The sequence below is a fragment of the Giraffa tippelskirchi genome, chromosome X (genome assembly GCF_054371585.1).
Source record: "Giraffa tippelskirchi isolate mGirTip1 chromosome X, T2T-mGirTip1v1.2.pri, whole genome shotgun sequence".
In the NCBI taxonomy this organism is placed as follows: Eukaryota; Metazoa; Chordata; class Mammalia; order Artiodactyla; family Giraffidae; genus Giraffa; species Giraffa tippelskirchi.
The window spans coordinates 136,156,437-136,181,892 of record NC_137289.1 but is presented as its reverse complement, the minus strand read 5'-3'; the positions used below and the strand labels follow the sequence as shown (position 1 = coordinate 136,181,892).

The 25,456-nt window shown below is 36.8% G+C and overlaps 1 protein-coding gene across 1 annotated transcript in view; it reads right to left on the bottom strand.

The window, feature by feature from the left end:
• Nucleotides 1–25,456, bottom strand: part of LOC145535772 (uncharacterized) — a 172,084-nt gene that overhangs the window by 9,014 nt on the left and 137,614 nt on the right. Inside the window, exon 5 of the mRNA XM_081564112.1 lies at nucleotides 13,416–13,499. The gene's annotated coding sequence lies outside the window, so the exon portion shown is untranslated. The remainder of the gene's footprint in view (nucleotides 1–13,415; nucleotides 13,500–25,456) is intronic.

Genomic DNA, 25,456 nt, shown 5'->3' with positions numbered 1-25,456 from the left:
CAAGGCTCAGTGCAAGGGTTCTCAACTCTGGCTGCACAATGGTAACAGAAATGGAGATATGGAAACTGCTAATGCCTGGGTCCCGCTCTCAGAGTTTTCAATGTAATTGGTTTGAGGTGCAGCTGGGGGATTAGGACTTTTTAAAAAGTTTCCCAGGTAGTTCCAATGTGCAGCCAAGGTTGAGAACCACTCCGGTATGTGCTATGTCAGCAGAGAAGTAAAATGGTTTGAAGAATGAGAGGAAATTAGGCTACAGAGGCAGCAAGTGGTGAAGTGAGGCATTGATAGGGGAACAGTACAGCAAGGGGGAACAGGTTTGAGTGACACAGGTTTCAAGTGCGTTGAAAAGTAAATTGGAAGTGGACACAGAGAAAATGAATGTAGACCATTCTTACAGTAATCACTATGGAGGTGAAGGGAGGTTGATAGCCACTCAGGAGTTCTGTAGATTGAGAAAATGCTTTGGAAGGATTAAAAAAATGAGAACATCTGTAAGCTGAAAGAAAGGGGCCCATGGGAAGTGAGAATTGCAGATAAAAGTGAGAGAGTTGGGGTCCTAGAAAAGATGGAGTCTGGTATTCAAGAGGAGAGAAAAGTTAACTTTTTGGAAAGGAAAGTGACACTTTTCCTTTAATAAAAGTGGAAAGTTTTTTTTTTTTTTTTTTCAGAGAAGCTGAGATAGGTGATGGGAGAGTAATAAGGGGGAGCTTGAAGAAAGTGAAAGGGTAGGATTGGAAAAATGAATATAAGGAAAGCAATAAAGGACTCAAGCAAAGGAATTAAATAGCTTTTACCTGAGATCATATAAAAGGCATTTCAAGTGTAACTAATCATTAGGGTTACATGACTTTCTCAAGCAATACTTGGGAATTTCGAGAAGGTGAGAAAATGGATAAGAAAGTTTACCCAGAGCTGGGAAGTGCCCAGATTGACTGGGCGGTAGGTCAAAGGAGTGAGGCACTTTGAGGTGCTACTGAGATCACATAAAGATACACATTTGAAATCTAAGCAAGACTACTGACTTTGATATGAAATTTAGTATATTAAAATTTACATGAGGCTCCATTCCCTGACTTGGCACATAAAATATGTGAAATCCATACATTCATGTTGAAATCCAAATGCATTCAATGATAGGTAATGATGACTCTAACAGAGGAAGATGTTTTGGTTTCACATCAAGAAATGATTAAAATAGTGACCAGAGCCCTAAATAATTAATTTGGTAATTCATATTTCCTGCTTTCAGACAGGACACATTTCAGGTACTGGCCAAAATATATAGATTTAAATATAGTTAAAAATCAGCCCAATAAATAAAAAGTTCTACTTCCATTGATTATGCCTTTTTAAATTCAACAGACAAGGCAGTTTCTGAAACATTGCTCAAGCTGAGGAATCTGATCTGTTCTCCTAATCCAGATCTCTGAAGGCTCAAACTTCCCAGTTGTTTCTCAAACCTCACTCTAGCCACAAACCAGTTCATAAGTTTTATTTGTGACAGAATTTTTGAGATATGTTCCTCCAGACAGCCACGGAATTGAGCTTGGTACTTTCTGTTCTTTGAAATGCTCTCTTTCAATTCTGAAATTTGGCACAAAATGTCCCCTCTGCTTAGAATGCTCTCCCCTCACCCTCATCTCTTACCCTCCCACCCTGCCCTCTTCCCACTTTTGTTTAGACAACTCCTTCAGGACTCCAGTGAAGTATTCTGGTAGGCTTTCTCTGTACATATGATCCCATAATATCATGATCTTACTTCCTATTTCATACAGTGTATCCCAGATGCAATTATTTGTCTAGAGTCTTTCTGCCCTGCTAAACTGTAAGATTCACCAGGTAAGGACCATGCCTGGCATGTCGTAAGTATTCAATAAATATTTGTTGAGTTTTTGAATGAATAACTGACTGGAAAATGAGTTGTATGGGAGAGAAACCAAGGCAGGAAGGCTCACTTAGGTAGCTATCACAGTCAACAGACAGAGCAGACTCCACTTCTGTCCACTCCATTCTTTTACAATTTGCAGCACACTGACCCCCAGTGTGCCTTCCCTCCCAACAGCCAGCACCCGCATCTTTTGGTCTGAGGACTGCCTCCAGGCTGCCAGAGCCTTCTTGTTGCCTGTTTTCAGAGCTGGCAGGGCCTGGAAATTGATGTCCCTTAGGGACAGCCCTTAAGTAATGACTGACAAGTACAACACTATAAATACCCCAGCTCCCTTGCCTCGTTCATAAATAGGCAAAACTAAACAATATGTTGTTTAGGGATATATAGGTGGCCACATATAGAGAAAAGCAAGGGAATGATTAGCACAAAATTCAGGATTGTAGTTATCTCTGTGAGGAGGAGCTAGGAGGAGGAGAAGGGGGAGGATGTGACTAGAGAGGAGCTCCAAGTTACTACTAGTATCTTATTTCTTGAGCTGGGTAATGGGTATATAATGTTCATTGTGTTATTTTTTTTGTTGTTATATATATGGGCTTCCCTTGTAGCTCAGTTGATAAAGAATCCGCCTACAATGCAGGATACCCCGGTTCAATTCCTGGGTTGGGAAGATCCCCTGGAGAAGGAAATGGCAACCCACTCCAGTATTCTTGCCTGGAGAATCCCATGGACTGTAGCCTGCCAGGCTCCTCTGTCCATGGGGTCACAAGAGACAGACACGACTTAGTGACTAAACCACCACCACCACATATATATACACACACACACACACGTACATATAAACAACAAAGGCAACAACAACAATGATCTAGTAGGTTGAAGAGAAAAACAGAGTAATGGGAAGCTTTTTTCATACTGGAGGAGCATTGTGATGATTGTGGACATAAGGCAAGGAAAAAGAATAAGGAGAAAAAAAGTGTTGAGAGAAGTGAAGCAGATTGTGCTAGCCTTGGGAAAATGTTGGACCATATGACCCAACAATCCCATTCCTAGGTGGAACCCAACAGAAAAGAATATATGTGTTCACCAAAAGATGTGTATAAGAATGCTTAGGAATGGAGTTGTGACACATGCTACCACATGGATGAACTTTTAAAAAGACCTCAGTGAAAGAACCCAGTCACAAAAGGACAAATATTATATGATTCCACTTATCTGAGGTACCTAGACTAGGCAAATTAATAGAGACAGAAAGTAGAGTAAGGTTATGAGAGGTTGGGAGGAGGAAGGAATGGGAGGGGTTATTGTTTAATGAGTACAGGCATGCCTCAGAGCATATTCTGGGTTCGTTTCCAATAAAGAGAATATCATAATAAAGTGAGTCACACAATTTTTTTATTTTCAAGTGCATATAAAGGTTGTGTTTAAACTGTAGACTATTAAGTGTGCAATAGCATGTCTAAAATGTACATAGCTTAATTTAAAAATAATTCTATTGGAAAAATGGCACCAACAGATTTGCTTGATGCAGGGTTGCTACAAAACTTCAATTTATATATATATATAAGAAAGCAAACAAAAAATAAAACAGAGTATCTGCAAAGTACAATAAAGAGAAGTGTAATAAAATAAGGCACGCCTGTACAGATTTTCTCTTTGGGATGATGAGAAATTTCTGGAAATGGATAATGATGAACTTGTGCAACATTGTGAAGAAAATACACTTAAAATGGCTAAAATGATAAATATTTTATCTACTTTACCACAATAAAATTAATGTAAAAAGAGATAAAAGTATGCTTATAACAACATTAGTCTTAATAACTTCAACTAGAAACAATCCCAATGTCCATCATCAGTATAATAGATAAATACATTCACACAATGGGATCTATTCACACAATGAAATACTATACAGCTTTGAAAATAAGCAAACTAAAACTACACACAACTACATGAAGTTGGAAGGAATCTTAGGGTCGTCTAGTCCAACTCACAAACTAGATACAAAAGTCTTTCCTCCAACAGCTTATGGTTCTCTGCCAAAATACTTTCAGAGACCCTCACTCAGGATTCCCAAATTCATTGTTGAATCACTGTTAATACTATAAAGTTCTTCCTTAGATGAACTGAAATCATCTTCCTATAACTTCCACCTTTGATTAAAGTTCCATCCCCCAAAATATAGTGGAATAAGTTAAACTGTTTTTCCATAGGATGTGATAGTAAAAAACAGCATTTAGCGGAACAGCCACGGGTTCAAGTTTTATCTCTTTCTCTTACTACCTAGCTGACCTTATTTATCTCATATCCAAACTGGAGTGAGAAGGTGATCTTGCAAAGTTGTTAAGACAATTATGTATATTTCACATTGAGTACCAGGAACAGATTCAGTTCCTCATAGCGTTGTTCTTGTTGTTTAGTCTCCCAGTCATGTCCGATTCTTGAGACCACAAAGTCTGTAGCCTGACAGGCTCCTCTGTTCATGGGATTTTCCAGGCAAGAATACTGGAGTGAGTTGCCATTTCCTTCTCCAGAGGATCTTCCTGACCGAGGGATCAAACTCACGACTTCGGCATTGGTAGGCAGATTCCATACCACTGAGCCACCAGGGAAGCCCAGATCCAGTTCCTCATAATAGAAGACCAATAAATTGTACCTTTTAAAACTTATATGTGGAGATACTATATTTCCCCTTTGTCATCTTTTCTCCATGCTGAATCTCCAAATTACTTCCAACTATTTTTTTTTAAAATATTTTATTTATTTTTGACTGTGTTGGGTCTTCATTGCCTCACAGACCTTCTCTAGTTGTGGTGAGTGGGAGCTACTCTCCAGTTGCAGTGCAAGGACTTCTCATTGCGGTGGCTTCTCTTGTTGCAGAGCACAGGCTCTAGGGCACATGGGCTTCCGTAGTTGTGGCACCCGGGCTCAGTAGTTGCCGTTCCAGGGCTCTAGAGCACAGGCTCAATAGTTGTGGCATATGGGCTTAGTTGCTTGGAGGCATGTGGGTTTTTCCCAGATCAGGAAATGAATCTGTCTGCTGCACTGGCAGGTAGATTATTTACCACTGAGCCACGAGGGGAAATCCCTAATATTCTTTATATGACATGCTCCCCAGGCTTTTCATAGTCTTGGATCTTGTCTTTTAGATATATGCCACTTAGTCACCATGTCACATGATACAGAATACATTACACCAAATATTATATTTAAAAATTTTTTAGTTAAAATATAGCTATTTTGCAATGCTGTTAGTTAGTTTCAGGTGTATAATAAAGTGATTTAGTTATATATATATATTATATATATATATCCAGTTATATATATATATATATTCTTGTATATATGTATATTATATTTTAGTTCTCTTCCATTATAGGTTATTACAAGATATTGAATATAGTTCCCTATACTATACAATAGGTCTTTGTTTTATATATATTTTATATATAGTAGTCTACATGTTAATCCCAAACTTCTAATTTATCCCATCCCCCCCCTTTGGTAACCATATGTTTGTTTTCTGTGTCTGTGAATCTATTTATGTTTTGTAAATAGGTTCATGTGTATCATATTTTAGATTCTACATATAAGTGATATCATATGATATTTGTCTTTCTCTGACTGCATTCAATAGGGGAATCTCTAGGTCCATCCATGTTGCTGCAAATGGCATGATTTTGTTCCTTTTTATGGCTGAGTAATATTCCATTCTCTATATGTACCACATCTTCTTTATCTATTCTTATTTTGATGGACATTTAGGTTGTTTCCATGTTCTGGCTATTGTGAGTAGTGCTGCAATGAACATTGGGGTGCATGTATCTTTTCAACTTATGGTTTCTCTGGATATATGCCCAGGAGTGGGATTGCTGGATCATATAGTAGTTCTATTTTTAGTTTTTTAAGGAACCTCCATACTGTTCTCCATAGTGGCTGTACCAATTTGCATTCCCACCAACAATGTGGGGGGATTCCCTTTTCTCCCCACCCTCCTCACCCTTTATTGTTTGTAGACTTTTTGATGATGACCATCAAGCCCCTAATCTATTACTTCCAGCCTAGAATACTTCCATGGTCTGAGAGGCTAGGGAAATGGAGGACCAGCTACCCAGGAGCATGTATCTCCATAAGAACATCATCCTTAGAAGGGTTTTTTGAGAATCTATGATAGATGTGAAGGGATAACAAGCTGAAGAATGCTAATAAGATGTGAATTGTGGTTTTATTACAAGAAGTCTTCTCTCAGAAAGGTCTCTGTTTGCAGCTCCTTGGCCACAAAACAAGAACTCAGAGAAGATGGCAGTGGAAATCATGGTCCATAGTTGGACCAATGTAAGAGTTGAAGTCACCACTTATTCTACTCTTTTCTTCTTGATTTGCATCCAGAATGCTCTCTATACTAGCCAAATTTTAATTAGAAGAAAATGGAATAGTAAGATATAATTTTTCACCTATAAAATTAGCATATAGGTGGGAGTATTACAGCTTTCTTGGAAAGCAATCTGAGAGACTGTTAAGAACTTAAAAGATGAACATGAGTACCTATCCTAAGGAATTAATTAGAGAGACCAATGAATACTTTGACAGGGTTATATATCATTCTGAATAATTGGAAACCTAAATGTACAATGTCCAATATTGAGTGAATGAATATATAAAATAGCATACTAAAAAATTAGTGTATTCAGATAATGGGCTGATATGCATACATTAAAACAATGCTTTAAAATAGTCTTTTAAATGAATATGTTTATGATATAATGTTATAAAAATTATGTATAGCATAAAATCTCAAGTTTGGAAGATAATATTGGTAAAATATTAGTAACTAGTTATCTGCAGGTATTGGCTTTAGAGTAATGCTAATTCCTTCTCTATCCTTTTATGTATTTTCCAAACTTTGCATAATACAAAAATGTCATGATTATAATCAGGAAAAAAATCAATTTGAAAAATAAAAGAACTTGATCTGAAAGTGGACACTCCTATTGATCATAAGAAGATTGGTTTCGGATGCTCTTCATTACCAGTATCAGTTAACAAGACTAAGACTTTGTTGGCAAGTGCCTGGGATCAGGTTTGCTAGAATTTTAAAAAGATCTCTGTCTGTGAGCTGTAGACGGGAACAGCTTAGTTTTATAACATGGTAAAAGAATGGGCAAATGGAGCCTGATTCTACCAGCCTGTCTGCCTTTGAAATTGTGTGCTATTTGTGTAACTGCTCATGCTTGGTTGACAGATCAAGGGGCACCCTGCTGATCCTCACATGGCAAGAACTTAGATGGTAATTTCAGGCCACAACAGATGGGAACTGTAAGCACAGAAGGTCACTCAAAATATTAGTTACTTTATCTCTGTAGAGCTATGAAGAGAGGAAAGAATTTGCAGACCTGCCATAAGATAGTGCATTTGGTTCATTCCAGAATGCTCCTATCAGTACGCATGAAGGGCAAAGTACATACAAGGGCAGACTTTCAATTAAGTCACTCACCAAAGACCATTGGGAACAAGGACAGAGAATGACAGCCTGGCCAAAAGACTGTCAATGACAGCCTGGCTAATAAACAGTGAATTAGGGGTTTCCATATACATATAATATCACAAGGCACAACAAGCACAAAATGTATTCTGGAAAAAGCACGCTATACTGTTTGTTCTCCTTAGTAATTTAGGGCCTTAAATGATTCAGAATGCAATTTAAACGAAAAATTAGTTTAAAATATTGGTAACATAATACTTAAGGTGGTCGAATTTGTCACTGAAATCTTCTTTAGAAATAAATTTTCCTTTTTAAGACTGAGATGGTGCCAGTTTTTATAGACAAAAAGAAAGTGTTTAAGGAGTGCAGCTAAGTATGAAAAATGTTTTCCAGATCTTAATAAGATGACTGAGTTTATGAACAGGATACTTTTAAAGAGTAAAAAGTAATGAAGTCATGGGGTGTGAATTAAATTTAGAATACATGAGACCAGTTGGGCTTTGAGGATCATGGCCCATAGTTTTTTTCCCCTGTCTTTAGCTGAATTTAATGAAGACCTTTGAAATTTTCATGCCTCCATCATTCAAAAGACCTCTTCAAATATGCTTCATTGTAGAAGGGTGACACCATCATAGACATATAATTAGATAAAGGAGAATAAAAAGTGATACAGAATTAAGATAAAAAGAAGCAAAAATAAACCATTTGAAAAGTGCTTGCTTTTAATTTAGAATATATTTGAAGGAGTTATTAAAGAAAAATAAGGAGAAAAGTGAAGTCGCTCAATCGTGTACAACTCTTTGCGACCCCATGGACTGTAGCCTACCAGGCTCCTCCGTCCATGGGGTTTTCCAGGCAAGAGTACTGGAGTGGGTTGCCATTTCTTTCTCCAATTAAAGAAAAATGGGGAAGACTTTTATAAATAGAAATATTTATGTATTGTATTTTTTAAAACATTATGTCTGATGTCTTGACATCTGCTATTTGATCTTCTAAATGGACTTTTCTTAACCAGTTCATAAACTATTTCTATAATAGGCAAATTGTCAGAAGAGTAAAAACTTTACAGATTAAGAAATGGTTAAACTGAATCATTTTGTGCTTAAGCAAATGAGACTCTTAAGTCTTAATGCAACAATATAGAAAATCTTGACTGTGGATACATTTTTATGACAACACTTAACAAAGAATTTGAAAGTTGAAACTTAAAAACTATATGGACCACTTCTTTGAAGAAAGTAATTGAAAAGCACTTGGCATGGACTTTCTTGTTCACTCAAGCAGTTTAAGTGACATTGTTTTGTGTGTGACACCAATGGAGAGGCTTGTCTGTACATACGTGTTATAAAGTTGAGTAAGGAAATGGAGAATTTCTAAATATACTCCTTTTTTTGATTGTTTGTTCAATGTAGTGAACATTTGTTTAGGTGACTACTATGTGTCAAACACTGGGACCACAATGAATAGACAAAGTCTCTACGCAAATTGTTCATAGCTCATACTGTCCTGCCTCAGCCCCCAACCCATATATATAAGCAAAATGATGTCTACTTTGCTAATCATTGCCTTACTTCTTAACTTCTTCAACTTAATATGCCTCATGACTCAAACCCCTGGCCGCAGATGATTAGACCACAGATGATTTGACCACAGTCAAATTCTCTTCTGGGAATGAAATTAAGACTCTGAACGTTGATTTCAATTAGAGATGGTGGACACTTAAACAGAAAGAACATGTGAAGTCAGAACTGGAGTCAGCATTTGGTAATTAAGCCTCTAGAATCAAGTCTAGAATTAATGACTAACATTGTTTCCTACCAAGACATCCTGACTTCTCTAATCGGGCAACTACCAAGAATAGTTATATCCATTTATATCTATGGGGTTTTACTCATTTTTCTATCATTACTTTTCCCTTTTCACCTAATCAAAATTTTCCAACCTTTCAAGAAAAACCCTCAAGCCCTACTTCTTTTATAATTTTTTTTTTAATTGAAGTATATTGATTTACACTGTTGTGTTAGTTTCTGGCATATAACAAAGTGATTCACTTATACATATATATATATGTATATTTTTCATATTTTTCCATTATAGTTTATTACATGATATTGAATATAGTTTCCTGTTCTATACAATAGGACATTGCTATTTACCTATTTTATTATAGTAGTTTATATCTGCGAACCCTAAACTGCTAATTTATTCCCATCTCTACCCCTTTCCCCTTTGGTAACCATAAGTTTGTTTTCTATGATGTGAAACTATTTCTGTTTTGTAAATAAGTTCATTTGTATCATATTTTAGATTCCATATGTAAGCAATATCATATATTTGTCTATGTCCGACTGACTTCACTTGCTCTGAGAATCTCTAGGTCCATCCATGTTGCTGCAAATGGCATTATTTCATTTTTTTAATGACTGAGTAGTATTCCATTGTCTCTATATACCACATCTTCTTTATCCATTCATCTGTCAATGAACATTTACCTTGCTTCCATGTCTTGGCTATTGTGAATAGTGCTTCTATGAACACTGCATGCATGAATCTTTTTTGACTTATGGTTTTCTCTGGATACACAGCCAGGAGTGGGATTGCTGTATCATATAGTAGTTCTATTTTTAGTTTTTTAAGGACCCTCTATACTGTTCTCCATAGTGGCTGTACAAATTTACATTCCCAACCACTGTGTAGGAGGGTTCCCTTCTCTCCACATCCTCTACAGAATTCGTTATTTGTAAACTTCTTGAGGGGTTTCCCTGGCGGTTCAATGGTAAAAAATACACCTGTCAATGCAGGAAACATGGGTTTGATCCCAGGAGAAGGAAGATCCCCTGGAGAAGGAAATGGCAACCCACTCCAGTATTCTTGCCTGGGGAATCCCATGGACAGAGGAGCCTGGTAGCCTATAGCCCATGGGGTTGCAAGAGTCAGACATGTTTTAGTGACTAACCTACATCAATAAGACTTTTGATGATGGCCAGTCCTGAATATTCATTGGAAGGGCTGATGCTGAAGCTGAAACTCCAATACTTTGGCCACCTGATACGAAGAACTGACTCATTGGAAAAGATCCTGATGCTGGGAAAGATTGAAGGCAGGAGGAGAAGGGGACGACAGAGGAGGAGATGGTTGGATGGCATCACTGACTCAATGGACATGAGTTTGAGTAAACTCTGGGAGTTGGTGATGGACAGGGATGCCTGGTGTGCTGCGGTTCATGGGGTCACAAAGAGTCACGATTGAGTGACTGAACTGAACTGATTCTGACTGGCATGAGACTTACATGATTATCATTGTAGTTTTGATTTGCATTTCTCTAATAATTAGTGATGTTGAGCATCTTTTCCTGTGTCTGTTGGCCATTTGTATATCTTCTTTGGAGAAACATCTATGTAGGTCTCCTGCCCATTTTTTGATTGGGTTGGTTTTGTTTGTTTGTTTTGTTTTTTGTTACTACTGAGTTGTATGAGCTGTTTGTATATTTTGGAAATTAAGCCCTTGTCAGTTGCATCATTTGAAAATATTTTCCCCCGTTCTGTAGGTTGTCCTTTTATTTTGTTTATGACTAGGTAGTATTTGTTTATTTTTGCTTTTATTTTTATTGCCTTGGGAGATTGGCCTAAGAAAACATTGCTACGATTTATGTCAGAGAATGTTTTACCTATGCTTTCTTCTAGGCGTTTTATGGTGTCATGTCTTATATTTAAGTTTTTAAGCCATTTGGAGTTTATTTTGTGTATGGTATGAGGGAGTGTTCTAGTTTCACTGATTTACATGTAAGAGAAAGTAATTCAATAAGCAGAAACTAAGATGTTCTAAAAACATTTGTTCTAATAAGGGGCAAAAAAAGAAATATTGGAATAAGTTAGCCAAAGCAATAACTAATTTTTTGCTTATGATGAAAACGAAAACTATACCTTCCTCTGAAACCATAAAGCTCCTAAAAGTTAATTAGCTTTGTGTTAATATTTTGATGCATCTCTGCACTTCTTAATCTAACTGCAAATTATTATTACATCAGCCATTCTGTCTGTGGCAAAATTAGGAAGGACAACACAGCCCCCAAGGTTGCTTATCCTTGAAAGATTTTCAGCTTGATATTTTGCTATTTGTCTCTTGGCTTATTTCAGCCAGGATAGAAAAAGAGGAATGATTATCGTGTGGGTGTTTTTGCTTCATTTCTTTAGCAGTAGAACTATATTTCATCCACCTATGGAGGGTTGAGAAACCTCAGCTTAGAAAAGGAAGTAAACACAACCCATTTTCAATAGAAAGGAAACAGATCAAGTTACACCTGACATTAAGGGAGCCCAAGGGACTCTATTCTCCACCAATTAGAACAAAATTGAGTCTAGTTCTTTCTGCATCCATTCTAAAGGAAGGTTTAGGGTGAAGTTTTCTGAACCTTCTGTTCTGTTGATGAATGATGGGGAAGCCATTGTTGATATCAAGGGATTAGTGGAAATGAGAATGAAGTATTGACTCTCAGAGTTGGAAGAGAATTCAGAAGTCATTTATGTTTAAATATCTCCTGCAATGTTCCCACCAACTGGTCATTGCCTATACTTAAAAGCATTCCAGAGAATACTTGGATTCCAGGGTTGACTCATTCCATCTTTGGGTGGCTCATCATCATATTAGAGTGAAACATTTCTTCCTTTCCAGTCCCTTCATAATAATAAATTATTATTTTAAGATTGCCATAACTAGATTTTATTATCATTATAGCTATTACTGTTTTATACTTAGCACAGTGTGTATCTACTAACAAGATATTTGACAAGTATTTCCTCCACATATAAAATTATGATAATAGGTACTGTTTATTGAGCCATTATAATAAGAGATCAAAAACATTGGTTATTTTATTGTTATTGAGCACTTAGGAGATCTTTGAGGCATAATATTAAGCACATTATGGATACTTACTCATAAAATTCTCACAATCATATTATGAGGTAGATGTCATGATTTTTGTATTGCAGATCAGGAAACTGAGACTCAAAGAAAACCATAGTTGTGTTCAGAGTCATACAGCTCAGTGGTAAAGTCAGGTTTCCTAGGTTCTAAGTTGGTGCTCAAACAACTAGTCTGTACCACCTCCCAAATCAAGATAGTAGCCCCATGCAAAGTCTCTGCAAACATTTCCATGCATTGGATCAGATAAGTTCACTCACAAGGCTTTACGTAGTATTGCAAACATTAGCTGTGTGTGTGCGTCAGCTTTTGTGTGCATGTCTAACAGTAGCAAAAACAAAAACAAAAAAAAGAACAAAACCTAAATTCACAAAAGCACATATTTTGCCAGTGTTGCTAGAAATCACTAGGGAAGAGTGCCCTCAGTTCATGCCATATTGGCAGACAAGAAAATGTCTCACTTTTATGGCCATGGCATCTATCCTTTGTTTCAGCTCAAGTACACCCTGAATTACTCTTTTCCACTTTCTCTGTGCCAAAGGGCAGATAAACATTGATTTGACGTGAAATCAACCCAGTATATCCACCCAGAGCGGCATGTACTCTCAGCATTACAGAGGATTATATCTAAAGGTAAAAGAAAATAAGAGAACACTCATATTCCACCTGATATCACATGAACATACTTTAAATGTTTTTGCTAGATTTTGAAACTCTATTAAATATGTAGTGGATCATTTTGATGTTTCAGTTGTTCTTCCAGCCACTATTACCATAAGCTTGTCTCTACAGGAATCATGTTTTAGTTGCTAATTCCACAAAACTCTAACTAGTATCTTAAGTCAACTTTTAAAATTTGATTGCTTATTTTGTTACTACACTGGACGTCATCTGTAAAGCTTGTTTAGTTGTCTGTTGTGGTTGTTTGCCTGCAAATACATGTAACCTACCAAAAGCCTTACAAATTAATGCAACTTCTTGGCAATGAAATTACTCTCCAAGAATACTGTAGATGTGGGAAGGCTGTCTTTTTTGTCTAGAGATTATAGCAAATTCTACCAACTGTCCCTTCTGAGCTAAGTATTGAGTACAGTATACAAAAGTGTAGTCCATCTTCATTACCTGTTGTCTTAGTCAGATATCACATTCACGGGGAATCTTGGATGACAAAGTCACTGCTGAACCACTTCACACCCATGGTAATGGCTATAATTAAAAAAAAAATAAAGTAACAAGTGTGGGAAAAGAAGTGGAGAAATTGGAACCCTTGTGCATTACTGGTGTAAATGTAAAATGGTGTAGATGCTATGGAAAGCAATTTGGTGGTTCCTCAAAAGTTAAACAGAGAATTATCATATGACCCAACAATTCCACCCCTAAGTATATTTACCCAAAGAAATTGAAAGCAGAGGCTCAAAGAGATACTTAAACGATAATGTTCACTGCAGCATTAACAACGATAGCCAAAAGGTAAAATAACTTAAATGTCTATCAACAGATGAATGAATAAACAAAATGTACTATAATCATACAATGGACTCCTATACAGCCTTTAAAAGGAATAAAGTACTTGGAATTAACAGATATGTACTACTACACATAAACCAGATAAACAACAAAATCTTACTGTATAGCACAGAAAGCTATATTCAGTACTTTGTAATAACCTATCATGGAAAAGAATCGGAAAAAGAACACAAACTATGTATACGTAAAAGTGAATCACTTTGCTGTACACCAGAAATTAACACAACATTGTAAATCAACTATACTTCAATGAAAAAAAAAAAGAGAATGCGGTACTGACATATGCTACCACATGGATGAACCTTGAAAACATTATGCTAACTGAAATAAGCCAGTCACAAAAAGACAAATACTGCATGATTCCACTTATATGAGTTATCTAGAATAATCAAATTCATAGAAGGAGAAAGTATATTAAAGGTTAACAGGGGATGGGAGAAGGTGAGAACAGAGAGTTATTGCTTAATGGTTTCAAAGTTTCTGTTTGGAGTGATGAACAATTTTGGAAATAGTAATGAAGGTTGCAAAACATAAACATAACTAATACTACTGAATTCTGTACACTCATAAATGATGAAAATGTAAAATTTTTATGTTAAGTATACCTTTACCACAGTTTAAAAGTATTAATAATGTAAAATACAAAAAAATTGAATGGGTAAATTATACAGTGTGTGAATTTTTTAAAGCTGTTATAAAAGAAAAAATATTGCTCCTGAACTAGCAATAGTAAATTTGATGATGATGATGAAAGACAATCATTCTAACAAAAGCAACAGCTACCATTTGGCAAGCATCATGCTAGGAGTTTACACAACTTTACCTCACAATAATTTCTTAAGTTAAACGTAACTGTATTGTCTCACTTTTCCATGAGGTGCAAGGAGCTCAGGTAGCTCATGCAATTTGTGTAGGATCACAGAACTAATAAATGGTGAATCGAAGTGTGTCTGAATCCAAAACGAATGCTCAAACTACGTCTCTAGACCTATATCCTTTGAAATTTGCAGTATTTGCTGAAGTGCGATCTTATAACTCCATGGGGTAAGGGGGAAAGAAGGAGTCCTACTCTTTCACTTTAATAAAATAAATCTAATGCCTTCACGTGAGCATCTCAAGTTCCAGAACGATGCTAGTCTTGAGCCATATATACCTCTATGAGTTAAAATCTGAGTTGGAATAAAAGATATGGGGATGACTAAAAGTATGGCAGCCAGATAGGGACTAATTAGGGAAACAGAATGTTGTTGAATTAAGAACTTGGTCTCTGTTGACAGATCAACTTGAATTTCAATCAATCTGCCACTTTCTCTCTGTGTCATTTTGTGCAAGTCACTAAATCTCTTTAAGACCCACGTATCTCATCTATAAGATGAAACTAATGCCTTTACTAAATAAGGCTGATGTGAGGATTAAGGGCAATAATGCTTGTAAAGCATCTGGAACAGCTCCTGGAATAGAATCAACACTCAATTCATGGCACTTTTTATTGCTACAGTGTAGAACTGGATGGTAACTTTAGCAACATAGAGTAAAGAGGCAGAAACTGTACTAGTGAGATAAGATGTAGAAATCACAAGATGAGGCGAGGTCAATACTAGGGAAAAAAACAACTGTATTTGTCTTGTGTTTTGCTCTCAACAACAGAAGGAAATTAAACATCTCCCCAGATATACAGGACTGGGTGAATCTGAAGGGACTTGGGGGAGGAGAAAAAGGGCAGAGATAACTTTCTGTGGGCTCTTAGGACTTTGGAATCAGTACAAAATTATTTTATCCCAGCCTCTACACTCAGTGTATACTGAAGATAATTTTGTAACTATCCCTCTCCCTTCCTCTCTCTTTTAAGTAATGAACTGTATGTGGATGCCATCTCAGACATTACATACACAACTAAGAGATAAGTAAGAGTTTACAAATATTGTTATTGTTAATAGTAGGGAGCACCTAGATTCCACAGATGACTCAGTTAGGACTGAACAATGTATATTGGGTCCTCCTCAAGTGGTTCTCTTGTCTCCTAATGATCTGAGGATAAAATGAAAGGGTTCAGTAAAGACTCCCATTCTGCCTCACTTTTTACAATTATAAATATAATATTTACATATGGGAATAAAAATTAAAGCCATATAGAGGTAAATAAAAGGAAAGCCTAAAATGCTTCTCCTTCCCACCTTTGTTCCACCTCTAATCCTAATTTCCAATTGTAATGGGCAGTTTTTATGTTTAATTTTTCTGGTGGTTACTTCCATTACTATAAATTAGTGGTTCTCCAAATTTCTGTGTACATAAGAATTACCTGAAAAGCTTGCTGCTTGCTTAGAAAGCAGATTACTGGGCATCGCTCCAAAAACATATGGGGTGTAGCCAAGGAATCTGAATTTTTTAAAACTACAGTGGGTAATTTTGATTCAGGTAGTTTATGGGATGAACTTTGAAAGACGCTATTATAAATTATACATTTATATCTCTATATTTTAACCAAACAACTTATGAGCAGTGACTTTTCAATATTGAAGATGGGAAATTTTAGCACACAATTTGCTCTCCCTTTCCACTTTTTGTAACATTATTTTAGTTTTGATTTCTCTATTGATTGCCATTTTAATTTTATAATGCAACTAAACTTTCACTTATTGATACGTTATATGGTTCAGTTCAGTCGCTCAATCATGTCCAGCTCTTTATGACACCATGGACTGCAGCATGCCAGGCTTCCCTGTCCATCACCAACTCCCGGAGTTTACTCAAACTCATGTCCATCAAGTCAGTGATGCCATCTAACCATCTCATCCTCTGTTGTCCCCTTCTCCTCCTGCCTTCAATCTTTCCCAGCATCAGGGTCTTTTCCAATGAGTCAGTTCTTCGTATCAGGTGGCCAAAGTATTGGAGTTTCAGCTTCAGCATCAGTCCTTCCAATGAATATTCTGGACTGATTTCATTTAGGATGGACTGGTTGGATCTCCTTGCAGTCCAAGGGGCTCTCAAGAGTCTTCTCCAACACCACAGTTCAAAAGCATCAATTCTTTGGTGCTCAGCTTTCTTTATAGTCCAACTCTCACATCCATACATGACTACTGGAAAAGCCATAGCTTTGACTAGATGGACCTTTGTTGGCCAAGTAATGTCTCTGCTTTTTAATATGCTGTCTAGGTTGGTCATAACTTTATGTGGTATATATTGACTTTCACAGTATAGAGTAAGAAATTTAACCTGTCATCCTTCCTCCACCTCCCAGACCTCTGTCAGCTTTGTGCTCTGTGCTCTGTCACTAAGCTGTGTCCAACTCTTTGTGACCCTTTGAACTGTAGCCCATCAGACTCCTCTGTCCATGGGATTTCCCAGGCAAGAATACTGGAGCAGGTTGCCATGGCCTCCTCCAAGGGATCTTCCTGACCCATGGATCGAACTTGAGTCTCCTGTGTCTCCTTCATTGCTGGGGAATTCTTTATTGCTGAACCATTGGAGAAGCCCAGCTTTACCTTTACTACAATCAAATTTACTATGAAATGATTCTGCAACCAAAACCCATAAACATATCTATACCACTATGATTAATGTAAACCTTATTTCCTTGTGAATCAAGGTGCATTTTTGTACAATAAAGACATATAAATATATGTCACAAAACCTTCAGCACTAAGAACCTGTGCTACTGCTCCAATTTTTCTTACACTGTATCAATTGCTTAAAATCAAATCAGTCTGCTCCATATTTGAGTTGTGACTTTCTTGTATATATTTTTCTTTCTGGAGAACTTCTTTTATCTTAATGACAAGAAAATATACACTTTTATTACTATATCACTAAGATCATACAATTTCTAAGTCATACCACTACTTACTGGGTTGCTGAATCCTGGGAGCTTTTTTCTAGTATAACACTATATAATTCTATTGCTTCTTAGAAGCACTCTCTTCTCAACTTCATGATACTTCAAAGTGAACTCAAATTTCCAGAATGCAAAATTATCTGAATCTTAGCACATCTGAAAATATTTTTATTTTGCCTTCATAAATGATTGCTATTTTAGGTATATGTAGAATTCTTGGTTGAAAATAATTTTCTAGGACTACTTGAAAATTTAAAACTTCTCTGCATCAAAGGACACAATCAGCCAAGTGTAAAGGCAACCTATGGAACAGGAGAAAATATTTTCAAATCATATATATGACAGGGAGTTTACAACTAGAATATATAAAGAGCTCCTACAACTCAACAACAGCAAAATAACTCAATTAAAAGATGAGTAGGGAGTGTTCCTGGTGGTCTAGTAATTAGGATTCAGCACTTTCACTGCCATGGCTCAGGCTCAATCCCTGGTAAGGAAACTAGATTCCACAAGCCAAAATGGGGGGAAAAAAGGTGAACAAAATAATTGAATAGACTTTTATCCAAAGAAGATACACAAATGGTCTATAAGCATATGAAAAGATTCAACACCACTAGTCATTCAGTTCAGTTCAGTTCAGTTCAGTCACTCAGTCGTGTCCGACTCTTCGAGACCCCATGAATCACAGCACGCCAGGCCTCCCTGTCCATCACCAACTCCCGGAGTTTACCCAAACCCATGTCCTTCGAGTCGGTGATGCCATCCAATCATCTCATCTTCTGTCATCCCCTTCTCCTCCTGCCCCCAATCCTTCCCAGCATTAGGGTCTTTTCCAATGAGTCAACTCTTCTCATGAGGTGGCCAAAGTACTGGAGTTTCAGCTTCAATATCAGTCCTTCCAATGAACACCCAGGACTGGTCTCCTTTAGGATGGACTGGTTGGATCTCCTTGTAGTCCAAGGGACTCTCAAGAATCTTCTCCAACACCACACTTCTAAAGCATCAACACTTCGGTGCTCAGCTTTCTTCACCGTCCAACTCTCATATCCATACATGACCACTGGAAAAACCATAAGCTTGATTAGATGGACCTTTGTCGGCAAAGTAATGTCTCTGCTTTTAAATATGCTATCTAGGTTGGTCATAACCTTCCTTCCAAGGAGTAAGCATCTTTTAATTTCATGGCTGCAATCACCATCAGCAGTGATTTTGGAGCCCCCCAAAAATAAAGTCTGACACTGTTTCCACTGTTTTCCCATCTATTTCCCATGAAGTGATGGGACCAGATGACATGAACGTTGAGCTTTAAGCCAACTTTTTCACTCTCCTCTTTCACTTTCATCAAGAGGCTCTTTAGTTCTTCTTCACTTTCTGCCATAAGGGTGGTGTCATCCGCATATCTGAGGTTATTGATATTTCTCCCGGCAATCTTGATTCCAGCTTGTATTTCTTCCAGCCCAGCGTTTCTCATGAAGTACTCTGCATAGAAGTTAAATAAGCAGGGTGACAATATACAGCCTTGACGTACTCCTTTTCCTATTTGGAACCAGTCTGTGGTTCCATGTCCAGTTCTAACTGCTGCTTCCTGACCTGCATACAGGTTTCTCAAGAGACAGGTCAGATGGTCTGGTATTCCCATCTCTTTCAGAATTTTCCACAGTTTACTGTGATCCACACAGTCAAAGGCTTTGGCATAGTCAATAAAGCAGAAATAGATGTTTTTCTGGAACTCTCTTGCTTTTTCAATGATCCAGCTGATGTTGGCAATTTGATCTCTGGTTCCTCTGCCTTTTCTAAAATCAGCTTGAACATCTGGAAGTTCACGGTTCACGTATTGCTGAAGCCTGGCTTGGAGAATTTTGAGCATTACTTTACTAGTGTGTGAGATGAGTGCAATTGTGCGGTAGTTTGAGCATTCTTTGGCACTAGTCATTAGGGAAATGCAAATCAAAATCACAATGAGAAATCACCATGTACCTGTTAGAATGACTAATATAAAAAAAAAAAAAGAAAGAAAATAACAATTCTTGGTGAAGATGTAGATAAATTGGAGTCTTTGTACACTGTTGGTGGGAATGTAATAAAATGGTGCAGCCACCATGGAAAACAGTAGGGTGGTTCCTCAAAAAGTTAAAAACAAAACTGCCACGTGATCTAGCAATTTCAGTTCTGGATATATCACCAAAAGAACTGAAAGCAAGGTCTCTCTATTCACCCATGTTCATAACAGCATTGTTCACAATAGCCAGAAAGTGAAAGCAACCCAACTGTTCATCAATGGACAAATCAGTAAACAAAATGTGATATGTATTACATACAATAGAATATTATTTAGCCTTTAAAAGGAAGGAAATTCTGACGCAGGCTTCAACATGGATGAAACTTGAGGATATTTTATTAAGTGAAATACGTCAGTCATAAAGATAAATGCTAGAGACTTCCCTGGCAGTCCAGTGGATGAGAATCCTCCTTGCAGTTCAGGGGATGAGGGTTTGATCCCTGGTTGGGGAATTGAGATTGCACATGCTGCAGAGCAGCTAACGCTGCATGCCACAACTAGAGAGTCCATATGCTACAATGACTTCAGGTGCCACAACTAAGACCCCACACAGTCAAACAAATAAATAAATATTTTTTAAAAAGACAAAGTTGTATGATTCCTTTTATATTCAGTGCCTAGATGAGTTGGATCCATAGAGACAGAAAGTAGAACAGTCTTTGCCAGGAGATAAGGTAGGGGAAATGGGGAGTTATTGTTTAATGGGTATAGAGTTTCAGTGCTTCAAGATGAAAAAGTTCTGGAATTTTGTTGGATAACAATATGAATGTACTTAACATCACTGATCCATACACTTAAAAATGGTAAGTTTTTAAGATGGTAAATTTTGTGTTATGTTCATTTTATACAATTTGAATTTTTAATGCTAAAAACAATAGTAATAATTTTCCATTAGAAATATGAAGATATTGTATTGCCTCCTGATAATTGACTAATACAATTTTATTGTGATTCTTTTGTAGCTAAGATGTTTTTTCCTCTCTAAAATACTTTATGCTCTTTTCTTCATCTTTGACATTCTGAAATTTCATAAGAATATGTCTAATTTGTCTTGGTGGATACTAGAAAGGTTTCTTTCAATCTGAACATTAAAGTTTTTCTTCAGTTCTTAGAAATATTATATTATTTTCCACAATTTTATCCCCTCATTACCGCTGTCTTATTTTTAGGAATTTAGCACAGATCCATCTTCTTAATCTTCCTTCTCATATTTTTACATTCTTCATCTTTCTCTTCTGTCACAGATTTCTTTGATTACTTTATTCATGTCTTTTTATTCAGTTTATAATTTGGCAATAATAATAATGTTGCTCTTATTTGTACTCGGATAATTCTTTTTTCTTAGCAGATTAATTTTGTTTTGTATACAAGCTCAAATGTCTCTGATGATACTCATTAAAATTTTTTTATATCCTGCAACTTTACTATATTCATTGATTAACTCTGGTAATTTTCTAGTAGAGTCTTTAGGGTTTTCTATGTAGAGGATCATGTCATCTGCAAACAGTGAGAGTTTTACTTCTTCTTTTCCTATCTGTATTCCTTTTATTTCTTTTTCAGCTCTGATTGCTGTGGCCAAAACTTCCAAAACTATGTTGAATAGTAGTGGTGAACACCATTCCATGTTTGATGCATGAGACAAATGCTCAGGGACGGGGCAATGGGATGACCCAGAGGGATGGGATGGGGAGGGAGGTGGGTGGGGGGGTCCAGGAAGGGGAACACATGTAAACCCATGGCTGATTCATGTCAATGTATGGCAAAAACTATTACAATATTGTAAAGTAATTAGCCCCCAACTAAAATAAATAAATTTATTAAAAAAAAATTTTTTTTAACTTTTCTTCTCTGAATTTTCTGATTCCACTATAGACTTATTTGCTCTGTTTATTCACTTTTTTGCTGTTGGCTTTTCTCAAATGTAGGATGGTCCTTGGTTGTCCCTTTATTGTTCTCTAAAGTCACTTCTCTGAATAATCAAAGAGCTACTTAACAACCTTTATTTGTGACTAGGACACCATTAAATGGCAGCCCCCCTTTAAGTAACAGAAGCAAAGTAGCATTCAGGCAGGATGGCTGCAAACAACCTTTGCCTTACCAAACCTCGTTATACACACTATACATTCCCAGCTACCATTAGATAATATCTCAAGGCACACAATATAACTAAGTCATGCTTCATAATCAGATAGGATGTACCTAAACCTGTATTTGAAATAGTCTATCAAAGAATTTTAGGGGTTGGCTTTGGCTGAAACTGATTAAATTATCATTGTATTCAATTCTTTTTTTTTTTTCTCCTTTGACTGCACCATGGGGCATGCAGTATCTTTGTTCCTCAGCCAGGGACTGAACCCATACTCCTGCAGTGGAAGTACAGAGTCCTAACCTCTGGACCACCAGGGAACTCCCTGTATTTAATTCTTAAAGAGCACTTCAATTTTCTTTTTATTCATTTGTGCTTGAATTGTTGTTGTTGTTGTTGTTATTCTTCACAGAAATCTTTTAGGCTATTTGTCAATTTTGTGACAAGTAGTCAATCATCTTGACTATGATTAGGTTAATGTAATAGCAATTAGAGCACATTTAAAGTGCAAGATAACACAATATACTGAAAATGAACAGATGAGTGAAGGTCTTAGTTTTGGTTCCCTCAGAAGCAGAGCCTGAGTAGAGGATTTGAGTGTAAGTAGTTTATTTGAGAAGTGACTCTAGGAAGCTCCAATAAGACAAAAGGGAGACAAGAAACAGAAGAAGGCTAACGAAGAGTACATTATTGAGCAAATGACCACAGTGTATGACTGGAACAGAATCCTGCTGGCAATTTCTGGGAGATCACATAAGTTATCCTGTAGAGTTATACACTATATACTTCATAGTGCCTGCCCACCAGTTTTCCTTTTTCCTTTCATTTTTGATGCCTAAAGGTTTCCTGCTTACTTGCAAGCTCAGCTATGACACTAATAATTTTCATAATAGTTGTGTTTTCTAACTATTTCTGTATTTTCTAACTATTACATTGTAGGAGAGTTTTCAGTTCAATTTACCATATTATCCAGCTCCCCACAAATATAAATGTTAAGACTAAAGAAAGACCAAACAAAATCAATAAAATTATAAGATGTAAATATCTTAGAAAAATGCCTAGCACCCTATGAGAGCTCATTAAATGTTGTCATTTACTAATAATGAGATGATAGTATTAGAAATCATAGATGTAACTGCAGTATTGAAAGAAAAAGAGTGAAAAATTGATAGGGCTACTCTTGGTTATCCTGAAAGGAAGAACAACAAGAGTGTCCCAACAGTGTTCTATTTCTATTACTCCCACTAAAGACCCATTCTCTGAACATGTCTCAGTTTGCATACTTGAACTTGAACAACATATATGAATTATGTGAGAAAACATTTCATTTTATTAGCAGGTGGTATAACAACATTTTTGTAGAGAAAGAACAGTTTTATTAAAAAGGGCTTTGATAAGCTCACTATGGGGTAGAAATAATTCTCAGATCACTCAGGTTTCATCAGAAATGAGAGAGGGTCACAGCCTATTAAATAAGAACAAGTTTGGGAGTTTCCTGGGGGAAGGATCAAGGAGATGAGGCCCCTAACTGTTGGAGTGCCTGAAGAAAGATTTAGAGGAAGAATCAAAGTGTTGAATGGAGACATTTCAATACTGCTGTGTGTTGTGAACTAAAGCTTCTCTCCTGTAAGTCCCCTTTGAAATCCTTGATACAACTTTCACTATTCACTAATCATTTTACGTGAATGGAGTTTCAGTTTGGAGGAGCCCAAAAAGACCCGAATGACATGGAATTCCCTGGTTGTCCAGTGGTTGGGATGCTGCTCTTTCACTGCTGAGGGTGCCGGTTCAATCCCTGGTTGGGTAACTAAGATCCCACAATGCTCAACACACAGCCAAAAAAATAAAAAGAGACCTGAGTGACAATAGCAATACTCCTCCTCCTTGAGAGCGGGAGCAGTGAGATATTCTATGAACTCCCCCTCCAACTAAAGGATTGAATGCAGAAAAGAAGGGTCTTCTGGAGAAAAGGAGCAACATGGAGCATCTTCTTGGAAATGGAAGCAGATCAATGATGATACATACCAGAGTACTGGGTGGTAATAAGGCAAGAGGTTTGACCAGAAAAGGCAGAGGACTATGAAGAGCCTTCAGTGCTGAGTCAAGGGCATATAATTTTTAATATAGATGATAAGGATCATTGAACAGTTTTCAAGCCGGCTATGTATTCCCATTTAATAAGTAATTATTGAGAGTTTGAGATAATGCTTTGTAGAAAAGTAAGACCGAAGGCAGGCCAGGAAACTAATTTAGGACTATTGTGGAGTCTCAGCCTAAGGAGGGTGAGAACACAGATAAAAGAAAGGACAGCTGGCTGGAGGTGATGGGAAAAATTCGATAACTATCTACAAGATAGAACTGACGAACTTAGGAACAGCATTGTACTAGTAAGGTAGGCTAAGCTGCAGTAAAAAATAGACCTAAATATATACAATGGTATAAACAATATGAAAGTTTATTTCTTGTTTACTCTCCAAGAAAGATGTTCCTTGTCAGCTGGAGACTCTCCTTCATTTGATAATTCAAGAATCCAGTCTCCTTCCATCTTCTGATTCCAATATCCATTAGAACTTCATGATAGTCAGCAAAAGGGGAGGGAGAATGTGAAGGGGGCACACCCTCATTTGAAAACCTTTGGCCAAGAAATGGCTCACAACACTTCCACACACATTCCACTCACTAGTACTTAGTACCATGGCCATATCTTACTGAAGTTTGAGAAATGTAATCTAGCTGCATGCCACAAAGAAAGAAAAATGGATTTTGGAAAACATCTAGAATTCTCAACATGACCATTGAGGCAAAGAAAAGATCTTAGAGTAACTCTCAGAATTCAGATTAAATAACTGGATGACTGGAATACAGGTTTGATTGGAGGGAGGTAGGATAATGAGTTCAGTTTGAAACATACTGAGTTAGAGATGCTCATGAAATATTAGGTTGGTGCAACAGTAATTGCAGTTTTTTCATTGTTGAAATTTGCCTTTGATACAGAAATACATTCTTAAATAAATGTAGTTATGTTATACATCATTTTAATGAGCATTTCTCAATTTATGGTTTTTTTTTGCTAATAACGACTTTACTTGCTGTTATATTTATTTTAGACTATGGAAATTATGTTAGACAAAAAGCAAAATTTGAGCGATTTTCTTATTTGAGTTCAAAATGGGTCATAAAGCAGCAGAGACAACTTACAACATCAACAATCCATTTGGGCCAGGAATTGCTAACAAATGTACAGTGCAGTGGTGGTTCAAGAAGTTTTACAAAGGAGATGAGGGCCTTGAAAATGAGGAGCACGTGGCCAGCCATCAGAAGCTGACAACAATTGAGAATCATCATCGAGGCTGATCCTCTTAAAACTGCGTGAGAAGTTGCTGAAGAACTCAACGTCAACCATTCTACAGTCATTCAGTGCTTGAAGAAAATTGGAAAGGTGAAAAAGCTTGATAAGTGGGTGCCTCATGAGCTGATTGCAAATCAAAAAAATCGTCATTTTGAAGTGTTGTCGTCTCTTATTCTATGCAACAATAACAAACTATTTCTCAATTGGATTGTGACATGTGATGGGAAGTGGATTTTATATGACAACTGGTGATGACCAGCTAAAGTGGCTGGTCCGAGAAGAAGCTCCAAATTACTTCCTAAAGCCAAAC